Source organism: Xiphophorus maculatus, chromosome 4 (genome assembly GCF_002775205.1).
Source record: "Xiphophorus maculatus strain JP 163 A chromosome 4, X_maculatus-5.0-male, whole genome shotgun sequence".
Lineage (NCBI taxonomy): Eukaryota > Metazoa > Chordata > Actinopteri > Cyprinodontiformes > Poeciliidae > Xiphophorus > Xiphophorus maculatus.
In genome coordinates, this window is record NC_036446.1 from 23,040,429 (window position 1) to 23,054,017 (window position 13,589).

The 13,589-nt window shown below is 38.8% G+C and overlaps 1 long non-coding RNA gene across 1 annotated transcript in view; it reads right to left on the reverse strand.

The window, feature by feature from the left end:
- LOC111608430 overlaps positions 1 to 13,589 on the reverse strand; it is a 52,209-nt gene that overhangs the window by 13,506 nt on the left and 25,114 nt on the right. The window lies entirely within an intron of this gene.

Below are 13,589 nucleotides of genomic sequence, written 5' to 3' on the forward strand. Positions count from 1 at the left end.
CCAGAGATCTTGTGTTCACACCCCATTATGTCAAGAGGGAGCTGTTAAATACAAAGCGAGTGATTGTATTGTTTGTAAATCTTTTTTTTTCAATTATGCAAAAACTAAATCGCAACTGAAATTTTAAGCTCAGCTGCTGTCTCTCAGAGTCCACACAACCCTTTCATGCTCAAAACAACTTCAGCTGGAGTTAAAACACAAGACCGCAGCCAACCATGTTATAAACTGAGACAATGCAGCGCGTTATCACCAGCTACAGTGCCCTCCGCTGGCTGCTGGAGCCGGTGTGCTGAACCAGTGTGACTGGATGTGGAACAGAGATAGGGTGCTCTGATAGAGCTGCGGGCATAAAAAAGAGCATTTCATGTTGCTAAAACACAGCAATGGTGTCTTAGTTCTGCATCACAGAACTGGATGTGTCTTTGCAATTTCTGCTCTGAGAGCCTCTGCCAACCTGCTAGTCCCCATGGTCAGGGAAATGTGTATAATTCGTGTTCACGTTTAAATAGCGGAGGATGGCGGTTGCTGTCCTTCAACCTATTGACTGGTCATGCATCACGACTGACCTTAGTGTGGAAAAAATTTTTTTTTTTTTTTAAAGTACTGGCAGCTGAAGGAATCGTGAAAGTGTTTGATTTCTGGTAAGGTCTGGAAGATAAAAGTTTAAACTGAGAGGCACCGAAAAGACTTTACAAGGATTGCAATAAGTCAAGGATGAAATGGAAAAAGATGGAAAGTGCATTGATTAGATCACTCAGCAGACCATAGAAAGAGACTGAGAGAGGAAATGGCTCAAAGATCCCGATTTAATAGTATTCTTTCAGACAGGCTAGTCATCGGAGAGTGTGAATGACTTTGAGTTATCACCCCTTTTATTGTATCCGGATTGATCACATTATCTCCCATCCATCTCTGTATGTTCATCCCAGCTGAAAGTGGTTGTCCAAAGCACGTAATGGAAAGATTAGAAGAAAACCTCTGTTCTGGCAACACTCAATATTTCCCCATTAGTGCACCGACCTCTGGGATTAGACCTTTGCCACACATTAAAGATGTCAATACTGCTAATATTGTTTTTGGAGGTCCTCCACCTTCTTAGAGCTACAGCTTGGGTAACCAGATCTATTTGATAAGATCTATCGAACTACTCTGAGACTGGCAGTTGGAGACCTCAGGGTCTCATCTCCTGGAGGACAAAGAGTTTCTCCATTTCTTCAAAGCGGATACTCAAACTAGCTAACATCAAGTCAACATCTGAGTCAGGAGACAGAAAAAATACATAATCTGGATCAAAGTGTTTTGCTTTTATTATGATTTCTATGAAGTTATTTCCATTTCAGTTGTGAGCACATTGTAAATAAAGTTTGGTAGTAACTCACAGAAAATGCTCAGAAATAGGAACAGTTGCAGAAGTTTTATTGGCAGTTGAACTTTGTGATCTGATTAATTAAATTAGCTTTGTTTTAGTAAAAAACAAGTCTGTTGCATTTTTTTTAATGATTAACGTTTGTAAGTTTTTGTAATGTTGTTCTTTAGACACCAGAGGGCGCCATTGAGCTGCGCCTGGGTTTCATAGTGTCTGTTCATGTTATTTAGAGTCTTCACACCATATACCGGTTCTGCAAACTGAGCTAATCAAAGAATTAAGCAGATTTGATTGGGCTAAAGTTTTGTAAGTTTAACAGATTTTCCATTCTAATTCAATTAATGAGGGAATTAAAATAGAACCCGATTATGCAATAATGTAATAAGGGCTCATTTCAAGTCCAGTCTGAGAGAAAACTGTCCAGAAAGAAAATATTTGAAGTATTTTGAATATTTGTAGCATTATTAATAGAGGGGTTTTTTTCCACATGTCATGAATGTCTGTATACTGAGAAGAAGCATAATTGCAGTGGTTAATGGAAACACACTCCTGTGTGTGAGAGAATGTTCTTTCTGTGCTGCAATGCTGAGGTCATATCCACTGGGATGGCTTGGCCGTGCGCGGACAGGATGAGGAATAGAGCTCTACTTTCTGAGTTAGATAAATACCTCCATCCGCTTCACCAGAGCATTCATCAGGGACTGCACAAAGACCGAAATCAGCAATACATAAGCATCAATAATTAAGCAGCCACACACAACATAAGAGGGTGAAGAGCAGGTGGGGTCCTCAACGGTCCATGAGGTTGGCTCTGGAGTGGTCCTAAATGCTGCTAATGTCTCTGAGGCGTGTCACAGAGGACAAACTGGAGCAGGATGCATCTTTTTTTTAATATTCAAATGCTATAATGCATTGTATTGTTCATTTCTTTGCCTTTCCTCCATTTACTTCTTTGACTTTTATAGATTTAAGTCAGACTACATGACAAATAAGGATAAAGATTCCCTCTGAAGACAAACACCAACCCAACCCAGTCTGGAGCAGCCTGAGCTTTATAACTTATTAATGAGGGCCACCATCAGAGCAATGCTGAACAAAACAATGCTGATGCCATGGCTTTTATTTCATTCGATTTGTCGAATGATTGATACAATTCTGTTCACCGGTATCAACTATTATCAAACCAATCAAGCTAAAATCTGCTTAATAAAACAGAATAACTGCATCAACAAGTACATAATGGGTGTATTCTCTCTCACTTCATGCAATAAAAATAAGAAATAAAATCTACAAATTCTGTATATTCCAATTTGTTTTTCAGTTTTATGTGCAGAGGTTTCGGCAAATCGTTTAAGAAGATGCATTCTGCTGCAGGCAGTTTCATTTTGGATGTAAAAGGGGCTTTGGTGTCATGTTTCTGCAGGGGCCATGGGACAGAAAAAGGTCTAGGATTTCTTCCCGTGTCACTTTGTCCTTGCCAAGGAACCAACTCCAACAATTTTTTTTCTCCTATCCTTGTACATCTTTACCACACTCCAGCAGTAATGGCACGCAGTTCTGGGACAACATGGGAAATTTAGCTTGGGCTATTAAAGTTATCATTATGTAATGTATAAAGTTGCCACTAGGGGGAGGGGCAGAGCTGAAATAGGACAAAAGAAAACAAAGAGGAGGGGTGGACTGTTGGGGACAGACGGGAAATAACCTTAAAGAGGGAAAAAGTCTGTGATAATTAAGACTGAAATGTTTGAGTTTAAGACGAAGAGGACAGGCAGAAGATGCCTGTCCTCTTTTTTTTTATTTTAAAAAAAGTAGGTAATAATTTTTGTTTTGTTTGTGTGCATGCAGGTGAGAGAGAATAACCTGTATCCCTCCCCTGCCATTGCCGGCATTTCGCTCAGCAGTGTATTTCCATTCGTGGGGCATGGTGGGAGCAGTGACCTCGGGGAGACCCTGTAATTATCCTCTGTGTCTGCGACAGGCCCAGATAATCAGTCTCACTGGGAATACTGGCTGAGATCTGTGGATGAGTGATTCTGAAGGACCTAATCCTCAATGAAGCACTCTCTTAGCTCTTGAACTGATGGCTGGAGTGCTCTCACAAGATGCCTGTTTTGATACACTCTCAGGTCACAATCTCTGTAATCTCTCTTTTATTCTCTATTCTGTCACAGTTTGCATTTCACCACTTGGACTTGCTTGCATTTGATTCTGCTGTTCAAATAAAACAAATTATTGTGTCAGAAATGGTTTTTTGTTTTAAAAATTCAAACATTTAAATCATAATTTTGTTTATTGTGTTAAATTGTAACATTTCTTGTGACGGCACCTGACCATAAAGGACACCTGATGCAGATTTTCTTATTATCAGCTGAAATAAAAATGCAATATTACTATTTCAGCTCTTATTACTGCATTAATACAGTTTGATTTTATTTATTTGTGTTGCACCAAATCAAATTGGCATACCAATCGATACATATGTATGATCAGACCAAATTCAAATTAAATTTCCATTTAATACTGGGTATAACACAGTGAACCTATACAATCTTAATAGGTTAATAACTGATTGATATAAGGAACTTTATCTGTTTGCATGGAGTCTTTGACTGACCAGCCATCTGTGAAAGCATGTGGGGACAGTGGACGCCACAAGTTGTTACATTAACACATTAACATGTGGCTTTTCCTTTAGGAGTTAATTGTCCGGGTCTGACCGAAGGCTATTTAACACTAGGATAGGCAAACTTGCATCTACATGTCACATTACAGCAACCTCTGGTGCTTCAGATGAAAAAAAAAAAAAAAAGTAAAGGTTAACATGCACAGTTACCCTTTGAAGTCAGGGTGTGTGTACACAAACACAATGGTTCAACATCTCATACATTTTTAAAAGAGGCTTCAGAAAACGGCAGAGATTTGGCACAGGCCACAAACACATACAAATGAAACAGCACATGCTTACCAAAACCACACGCAAAACACATTTTAATATCAAGCCACTTGCTAAAAGCACCAAAGAACCTCATACACTTCTGCTAAAGTTTATTCGCTCTTTATTGCATTATTTTTGCTGTTTTTTGCTGGTTTCCTCCCTCACTCTGCAGCAACAAAAACATTCCACCTTTTATTTTTTTTATTTTTTCACCCCAAAGTTTTCTGCCAGAAAACTCTGTGGAGAAATTTACAATATGGATGTATTCATTGAAATTTCCAGTCCCAGAGACACTTGTGCATCTCTGCCTTGCGAGACGAGCAGAGCAGCATTCCCACAGGGGGGGCCTGGGAATCAATTACCATTCTCCCGAGGCAGGGGATTGGCTACCAGAGGACCACAACATCCCAGACAGCCACACGGTCAGGCTGTCATCGTTTGATTTACAAATAATCAGCTCCTAATTGTATCACATCGGTCTGCAGGTACATCTAATTTAGGAGGGAATGTGAATTCACAAGGGTTTTGGCAGGCAGAGCGTTTGTGCCTTCCTGGTAATAAAGGAGAAGCAGGCACTTTAATGTTGTTGGCCCCTGGTAGCCCTGCACTGCGATCTGCACACACTGGTGGAGGTTTGGGAGCCAGACTTTTGTGCTTTTCCAGTTTGATCGACAGCTGACATGACTGGCTCTGGAGTTGCCAGTCAATGCACAGCTGAAAGTAGTCCCAGTGCAAGAGCCCTTCGCTCCAGGAAATCTTCAAAGGATTTTATATATATATTTTTTTGGTATTGTATTGTTGTTTTCTCTCAGACTGATGAAGTCCGTGTTGCAACCGCATCTACTGGACGATGAATAGCTGTTCCTATAAAGTTTACAAGAAGAAAAGTGGTGTTTCAGTTTGCTGCTATGTCATCGGGAAACTAAAATTTATAATCTAGTTATGTGGCACTCACAGAGCTTTTACCTTCAATGAGATGCAATAAATCATTTCAGCCTTGTGAGGTAATTGCTGGTTTAATAGAGCGTCTTTATTTAGCTTATTGTCTGATCTTTTCTGCATCCATGACATCAGAAGAAGACAGCAGACTCCCCTGAGCATCAAAACGCAGACAGGCTGGAACAAAAAATAACAACGGCTCTATTAATCTACTATGTCATGACTCTTGATCAATATATATTTTGCTCTTGTTCAACAATAACCATTTATCAAGTGAATCTCAATCTGCAAAGGATAACCTTTTAAGATGTCAAGGGGAAGGAAGGGATTCTATTTAACATACAGATAAAGTGGAACAAAGATATACCTTTTTTAGATTCAGAAGAGAAGATTCACAACTCCTTCTATTAATTTAATGAAATGAATGCATTCTATAAGTTATTAATATATGAATGCTCTAATACTCTGAAAGGGGTTTTGGGAAACAATGGTACAAAGTTGGAAAGTGCCACCCTTAAATAGTAAGATTTTCTATAAAATGAGGATATTGAGTTTATAGGTACTGTAGAACTAAATGAGCAACATTAAATTATGAAAGGGAATATATTTATCAACCTATTATTCATCTTTCTCTACCTGACCTAGTATGTTGATCAATTCTTTTTACTCTGAAATTAATATACAGTTTCACGTTCTTTTTTATTTGTTATTTATAAACCTTTGAAGCTCATTCGAAATTAAGTCATATTCAGTAAATTAGAGTGTTACACTGTTATTCACAAAGTGAAGCATATTACAAAGATTAACTACGCACAGGCTAATCATAAGAGGAATTATCATTCCTATAAGTTATAATTTTTCATTTACAGATCATGAAAATATCTAGACCACTAAAAACATTTTAATACAGAAATGTTGGCTTAATGAGAAGTGCGTTTAATAACAGCTTAAATGTTAGGTTTTTAAAGGTACTCTTAAGCTGACAAACGAGACTTTTCAGAACACATACTCTAATTGATTAGACATTACTGAACATTTCTCAAAAAGATTTTTATTCCTTATCAGAAGTAAAACATTTTTTGCTGCTCCTTGCTGTGTTGAGGGCAAAACACAGAAGCTCATCTTGCTTTTGCAATGGGCCGGCCCTGGTGGGACCTTCTCTTACTGAAAACACTGCTGCAGTTTTCTCAGTGAGCTTGAGAGGCTTCTTTTAAACTCAATTTTAAACTCTGTTACTTTCCTTCTAATTGTGCAAGTTGACAAGAAAGAGTTGAGTCCTCATCCAACATTGTTGCAGCTCCACTTGTTTCAGACTTAGTAATTGTTTAGACAAGTTTTTTTTTACTTCATAGATGATAAATTTCAATTCACATCTGCCTGACTTGAACGACATGTTCTCTCGTCTTTCCCCTTTTGAGCAAGAGACAGGATCTCTAGTCTTCTGTTATTTTTTTTTTCCCCAAGGAAAAAGTACATGACTAACTAACTCTGGTCAATCATAAAAAGAAAGAGAAAATTATTTTAAAAAATGCTTCAGTTACATTTCTTATACAAAATTAGTAAAGATAATCACTTCGCTCCTTAGAGAACTTATGAAAAAAAATGCTTAACACATTGTTCCTTATTATGTTATTTTCTTTTTCCAATCAAACAAATGCACTAAAGTTGTGTTCAAAAAGAAAACATTCATTGTCGGTTTTCAAAATCTTTTAACAATTCGTGTTGACATACAAATAAAGAAAACTGAATAACATTTGAAGTGCTAAGCATTGCTTATCAAAGCTTGTTTGTTTGAGTTTTGTTGTTGTTGCTTTTCTACTAACACATTTTATGCAAAACTGTAAACTCCGTCTCAATTACTTCCTAATCCGCACTCAGCTCTGCCCTCGACAACATTTTTCAGAAATTGCTCCCGGTACGAGTCGCTTGTGTAGTTCACTGAGACTGAAATACTGAAATTGCCAGTCATTTCGGGAAAATGAAAACCATAGAGTTTCACCGTCAAACAGATTTCCTGCATTTAGGCTGCTGCTCACAGTACATAAATACAATATAGTTCTCAGGGCTTTACGACACCCAAAAGGAATATTCACAAATGTGGTGACAGTTCCTTTATTTGTTGACCGGCAGACAGGCAAAAATGTTCAAGTACGGTAAGTAGTAACACAATACTAACATATGAAATTCTCTGATTTGCTATTTACGGTTTTCTTTTTAATAAAAAGCTGTCGCCTACGTGGAAATAGTTACTTTGTTCTCCTTGTGTTATAAAATTACACCAATTTCCATGTTTGTCTTTCATCCTGTTTCTGAGACGTATGTGTTTTCTGTATTTTCACATTAACAGAGGAGGGAATTGTGCAGCTATTCAAGGATAATTAAATTCATTCTGTGAAAGGTTTCTACCATCTTCTGAAGTAGCTCAGAGCCTTAAGTGTTTGGTTTAAAACCCACAGTGGAGCTACAGTTAGGAACAGGGGAAAAGGTGTGAGCGAGTGGATTACTAACACTAAATATTGCACTTACATTTAATGTGATAATCTGCATGTTTTTTTTGTTTGTTTTTGTTTTTTTTTAAAGGCATTGCAGTGAAATCTGTTTAAAGTTTTCAATAATCCACAGGCAAAAAAGATCTGCTGTCCTATTCATATCATTTTTAGTTACTATTAATTTTTGGTTGCGAATGTGATGTACAAAGGTAGTTTAATTATAATCTTCTACTTCTAATGATCCAAACTGTCACCAACACAAGACAAGAAATCCACAAAACCACGCCACCCAACAGGAAGTCCTGGCAGCCAATGGAATCGCTGAAGCCAAAGGCCATGGCAGCTACAGGTGCGCCTCATTCTTTACTGCCTGACTGAGATGGATATCATCAATTTCTGTTGGTAGCGTTTGCACTAAGTTGTATCTAAATAATTCAATAGCTGGAGCGACTCTCAAATTGCTTTTATTCCGAACAGAATACAAAACAGACAATGAAAAAAAAAGAAAAAAATAAAAGACCATACGTTTCCCTTTTCTTCTGTGGTTGCAGAAAGATTTCCTTGTCAGAAAAAAAGGAGGGTAAAACATTGTGGGCTAAGTGATTCCATACATCTCCTCTGCTTTGTGTTGTGTGCTTCACACAGCAGATTCAAACTAACCCGAAACACAGTTCCATTTTTTTTAACATGTTCCCTTTATTGCAGCAGTCCCCCCCCCCTCCCTCTTTTTCAATGGATAGAGCAGCCATTTCAATATTAGTCAGCATGTGTACGGTCCATAGCTGCAGTTTCTTTGGAACAAATTTACAAAGCAAGACGCATCGAGCACAAACGCAGCTCCGGCACTTAACAACTCTTCCCCTCTGCCTTCTTTCTCCTGTGATTTTGCAAAGTAAACAAACATCATTTCGAGTGATTCCTCACAATCCATCCCCTCTGCCTCTGTAGTCTGCTTGAACCCGACTTGCTTGCGCTTGTCAGAGGATCTGCTTTAATCGCTCGGTGCGACCATGTGATGTTCAAGGCCCCGCTCCTCCTCCCAGCCATCTCGTCTCTTTATCTGTCAATCACAAGAGCTTGAAAAAAACATAGAGCCTTTATTTCAAGAACTGCCTGATCAATATCATCAATCCATCCACCGCCCCTTCTCGCACCCCCCCCATACACACATGTTCTCTCCCTTCATCTCTCCCAATCGTTCCCTTTCTTACTTCTCTCTCTCTCCTTCGCTTCTCCCCGTCTCCTCTCTCTCTCTCTCTCTCTCTCTCTCGCTCTCTCTCTCTGCTGCTGCAGCTGTATCCATTTCCTCCTGGCAAAAAGGGACTTTATGAATAAATGATACTGAATTGCTGAAGGTTCAGATACTAAATAATGAATTTCACCACCAAAAACACAACAACTTCTCCAATCATAAAATAGCTCTCCCCTTCCATATTGATTGTGCTTGTGCAACCAGATGCACAGAGAGCACAGTCTGCATCCGTGCAAGGTAGAGGACAATACGGGGGGAAAATGTACAAAAATCACATGGATCTACATGCTTCTTTTTTTTTTTTTTGAAATGGTAGATATCTGATAAGAGAGGCTAACAGATGGGTGCCAATGGCAGGCACACTTTCCCAGAGCTCCTATCTCATCTTCGTGGAAACAGTGGAGTTGGAGTGAGAGAGGTGGAGGGGGAAAAAAATCAGAAAACTTTTCTTCATGGGACATTTAAAGTAAGTGCGGTCATCTATTCCGTGCTACGGCTTGTAATGTGTTGCCCAGAACGTGTGTTTGGGTGTGGGCGTGCGTGTGTGTGTGCGGGTGTGTTGAAGGAGAAAGTGTATTGGCTGGTGAGGCCATGATGTTTTTCTTTTTCTTTTTTTTTTTTTTCCTCGGGTCATATTTGGTTGAGGTGCAGCTGTAATAGTCAGTTGCGCCTCAATGTTGAAATAATATTCTGATTAGTCACATCTCTTCCTTTTCCTACAATAATGACAATAATAACAAAATGACAACAAAAGCAGCTTATGGGGCAATAATGCACGAATAGGAATGTGTCTTGGGGGGATATGGGGTTATTGTTTGAGAGGTTTTCAAATATTGTGTCCTGTTCTCACATAATATAAACATATATTACATGCTGAGGGAGAACAGTTCAGTTGTTAACGGCTGAGGGTGTGTGTGTGTGTGTGCGTGTGTGTGTGTGTGTGTGGATGTGGAGGGGTGTGTGCACAGAAGAGAAAACCTGTAAAGCAATGCGAAAACATAATGTGTTAAATTGTAAATGCACCATAATAATTAACAGCTAAAGTAATGAGTAAAACCAAAACAATATATTTATCACCTAAAAATCATTTGCATTAAATTAATTTCTTTTCTTGTTTTAATTTTAAACTTTAATGTACAGTTTTTGTTCAAATTCATTATGCAACTTATTTTAGTTTGACATAGTTTATCGTTTTGAAAAATGCTGTTATACGGATTGATTTATATAATCCAAATTATTTTCCAGTCATACTCCTATGACGCCGGGTTATCTTATATGGAGGCACGTACAATACCAGTGTAGCGAGTGATTGTGGTGAGGGATAAATAATTGATATCTCAATGAATATGCAAATGAAAAATAGAGAAAAGCCGTGCGGTGTGTTCCCGATGCACCAAGCCCAACAAAAGGCCCGTGTGATTTCCATCATCCAATTAGGAGATATTCAAGCCACCATGTTGGGACCGCAGCCCGTTTAGAGTTGTTTGGGGGTCCTGAACTCATGTAGCTTTGTGCTGTTGTCTTGAGGAAGCCTTTGAAGTAATTAAGTTCAAAATTTCCCCTGGTGGTGATTTTATTTTTACATGTATAGATGCAGTTTGTTTCCACAGATAATAATTCCAGGAAAAGTCAGGGATTTATTTTAATGATGTTGCAGCCGTTTGTGCCTAACAGATGGTAATCTCAAATGGGCCATTTATCGAAGTAGCATGTCTCATGATGATGAACATTATACAATAAAAGGAGTGAAATTATTTTTGACTTCCTCTGCCTGCATCTCTCTGGTTTTGCATGGGAGCCCATGTCACATCCTATCGTTTTCGTCGGTTTGCTTTTGCCTCACAACCAGCAAACTCGGGGAGACGGGAGCCGTGTGCAGGACGGGCAGAACAACCTTTCAGCCACAACTCTGAGAGAAAAATTAAAATTTGATGTTGATCAAACAAGCTGAGAGCTTGAGATGACAGGGGCCTTCTACTCTACTAACCCCCGTCTCTTTCCATTTGGCATTACCTGCTGAGCTGCAACTCAAAATTGCCCTTTTTTTTTTTTAAGCTCCATCAAATCCAACTGGCAAATCAGTCTTTTTCCATTTGAACCACTTTTTTGGGTTCTGGCCACATGAGTGTGACGGACTCTGTTCCTTTAAATAATTTAAATGAGTAATTGGTAGAAGCCAGAGGAAGTGGAAGAAGATGTGGATTTTGTTAAATTGTCTAGTGATTTGAAAATTCATCAACAATACACAAGTTTTCACTTTATTAGCGTTGTAGGGCTGCTAGCAAAGCAATCTTTTTGACAGGCAAGCCTTTAAGTGATCCACCTCATCTTGGGGTTCAGGACTCAGACAGCCCCCCACCCACTCTGTCCCCACATGCGTACACACACAAAAATGCACACACCCCAAGGGACCTGGCTCTCTGACAGGAGTCACAAGGTTGAGTTGATCATTATGGAAGTCCTTGACCAAAGCTTAACACAAACTTACAATCCTGAACATTGGTCTTCTACAATCCCCAGTGAATGATAACATGGAAACAAAATATGTGTGAACATATGTGTAGGCAGGCTAACCACCGGTGCTGTCGAATCAAACAGGGTCGGCATGTTAACCCTCTGCTGCTAACTGCTAAGATAATAGGTATTCTCCAACAAACTCCATGCTGTAATATATAGTTTCAGTGCTTCCTGATGACTTGGTACTACAGGGAAAAAAAAGCTTTAAAAGATTAATCTGTAGCACATCTAAAAGGCGTTTTATATCTTATTTCCTTGTTTCCTGAGCCAGATCTGAAGGTGAGAAAAAAATCCTTCCTCACTCTGTCGAGCCCCTGAATTATTAGAGGCATCAATATCTTTAGCATATTGCCAAGGGCTTCCAGACAGTATCTGCTTTCATTATTAGTGTCAGCTCAATTATAGCTCACACCCAACTGTTTCTCAACATCTAATAGCATCAATCGACAGGGATAGTTGACGAGCCAGCTCTCTCTCTCTCACACACACACGCCCAACACGCGCACCCTCACGACCAATGTGTGTGAACATGAGTTAGCACATCACATCTGTCTGTGCTTTCTGTTGCGCTCTGTCATTCTGCTAATGCACGCAGCTGAAAGGAAACACGGGACTCATAATGGAGGCCATGTTCTTAGTGGCGATGAGCAGCTGATGCAGCCTGGCCCATTTTCATCAAATATTAATGGCATGGAAAAATACACCCGGACTGAGGCCTCGTCCGCAGCCAAACTGAAGAGGCTGGGGGGAAAAGAGCGATGGGGAGAAAGTGCACTGAGTGTGTTTAGAAGTACCGTCTGATGGCCATAATTAGGGCCGCTGCAATTAAAAATTCAAAAGCCCCAGTTTATTTGAGCACATGAATCTTCCGCCCACTGCTGCATTTATTTCCCCTTTTACAAACTATTTTATTTTACAGCATCAATTGAACTGCAGTGTTTCCTCTGCAGCCCTTCCTCTATCTCATGCCTTACTTTTCTCAAACTCTGCATTCCAAGTGAGAGCTTTGGAAAAGAAGGAGCAGTACTTCTCAGAAGACGTTCGCCTCGGCTTTTTGGAAGCTCTTATCAAGTCTGGCAAATAATGGGGAGCCGTTAAGAGCAAAAACTGGCAAATAATCAGACATGAGTGATAAATAAAATCATGAAATGACCAACGCATTTAGAACAGGGAAGTCATTTATTTTCAGACATGTCAGTTTCCCAACCTAAAAATTCACAATGAAAAAATCTATTGTAAAATTGAGTAGACCAATCCAACATTGTTTTGTAGTTTCTTTCTTTTACTTCCTCAATTTGTGTAAATATAGCACAGCCGTTAGCACTAACAAAGCCCATAAAGCAGGAGATAAATGGATGTTTCTTGTACTTTTACGTTAGTAGAAAAAACACTATGATTTTCATGGTTACATTATTGGCAGTTTTAATTTACAAAGAAATAGAAGCGCAAGTGATAGGACTTTCCTGTATATACTATTGGTTTCAATTTATTTGATTTAAATTAATAAAAGTTGGGAAAATGGTAAAGAAATGCTGAAATCAATGGAAACTACACATAACGTTACAGGGTGCTGTATTTGCATCTCAACAACATTATGCAACATTTTGCACTAATAAACAGCTAAAAATGATATATGTGGAATCATATGTGTGAAAATACAAATATTCACCTCAAGCTCTGTAGTTATGTAAAAGGAAATGCAAGACAAGTTCCTGCATTCAATTTAATTAAAATGAAATTTAATTGTAAGTATCGTAATGATGATTATTGCAGAGATAAATTATGCTGAAATTCTGAGAACCATAAAATAATTTGGTGCTGTTGCCTTTCAACAACAGAAAAAAAACACAGTTAAACACAAACCAGAAAACAGCATGACCTTTAACATTAACAAAGCTGCTGATGCATGAGAGACATGAAATGCACATTTTGTGACTAAACAGTCACTTCAGCTTTCTCACTGCATTTCTTTATTATTGTTTGCATAATCTTGGTTTATTATTACATTATTTAGGTAACATCTAAATCAAAAGAAAGACTCCTAAGATTTTCTTACATACACTGCTCTTTGCAGCTGAACTGAATCCC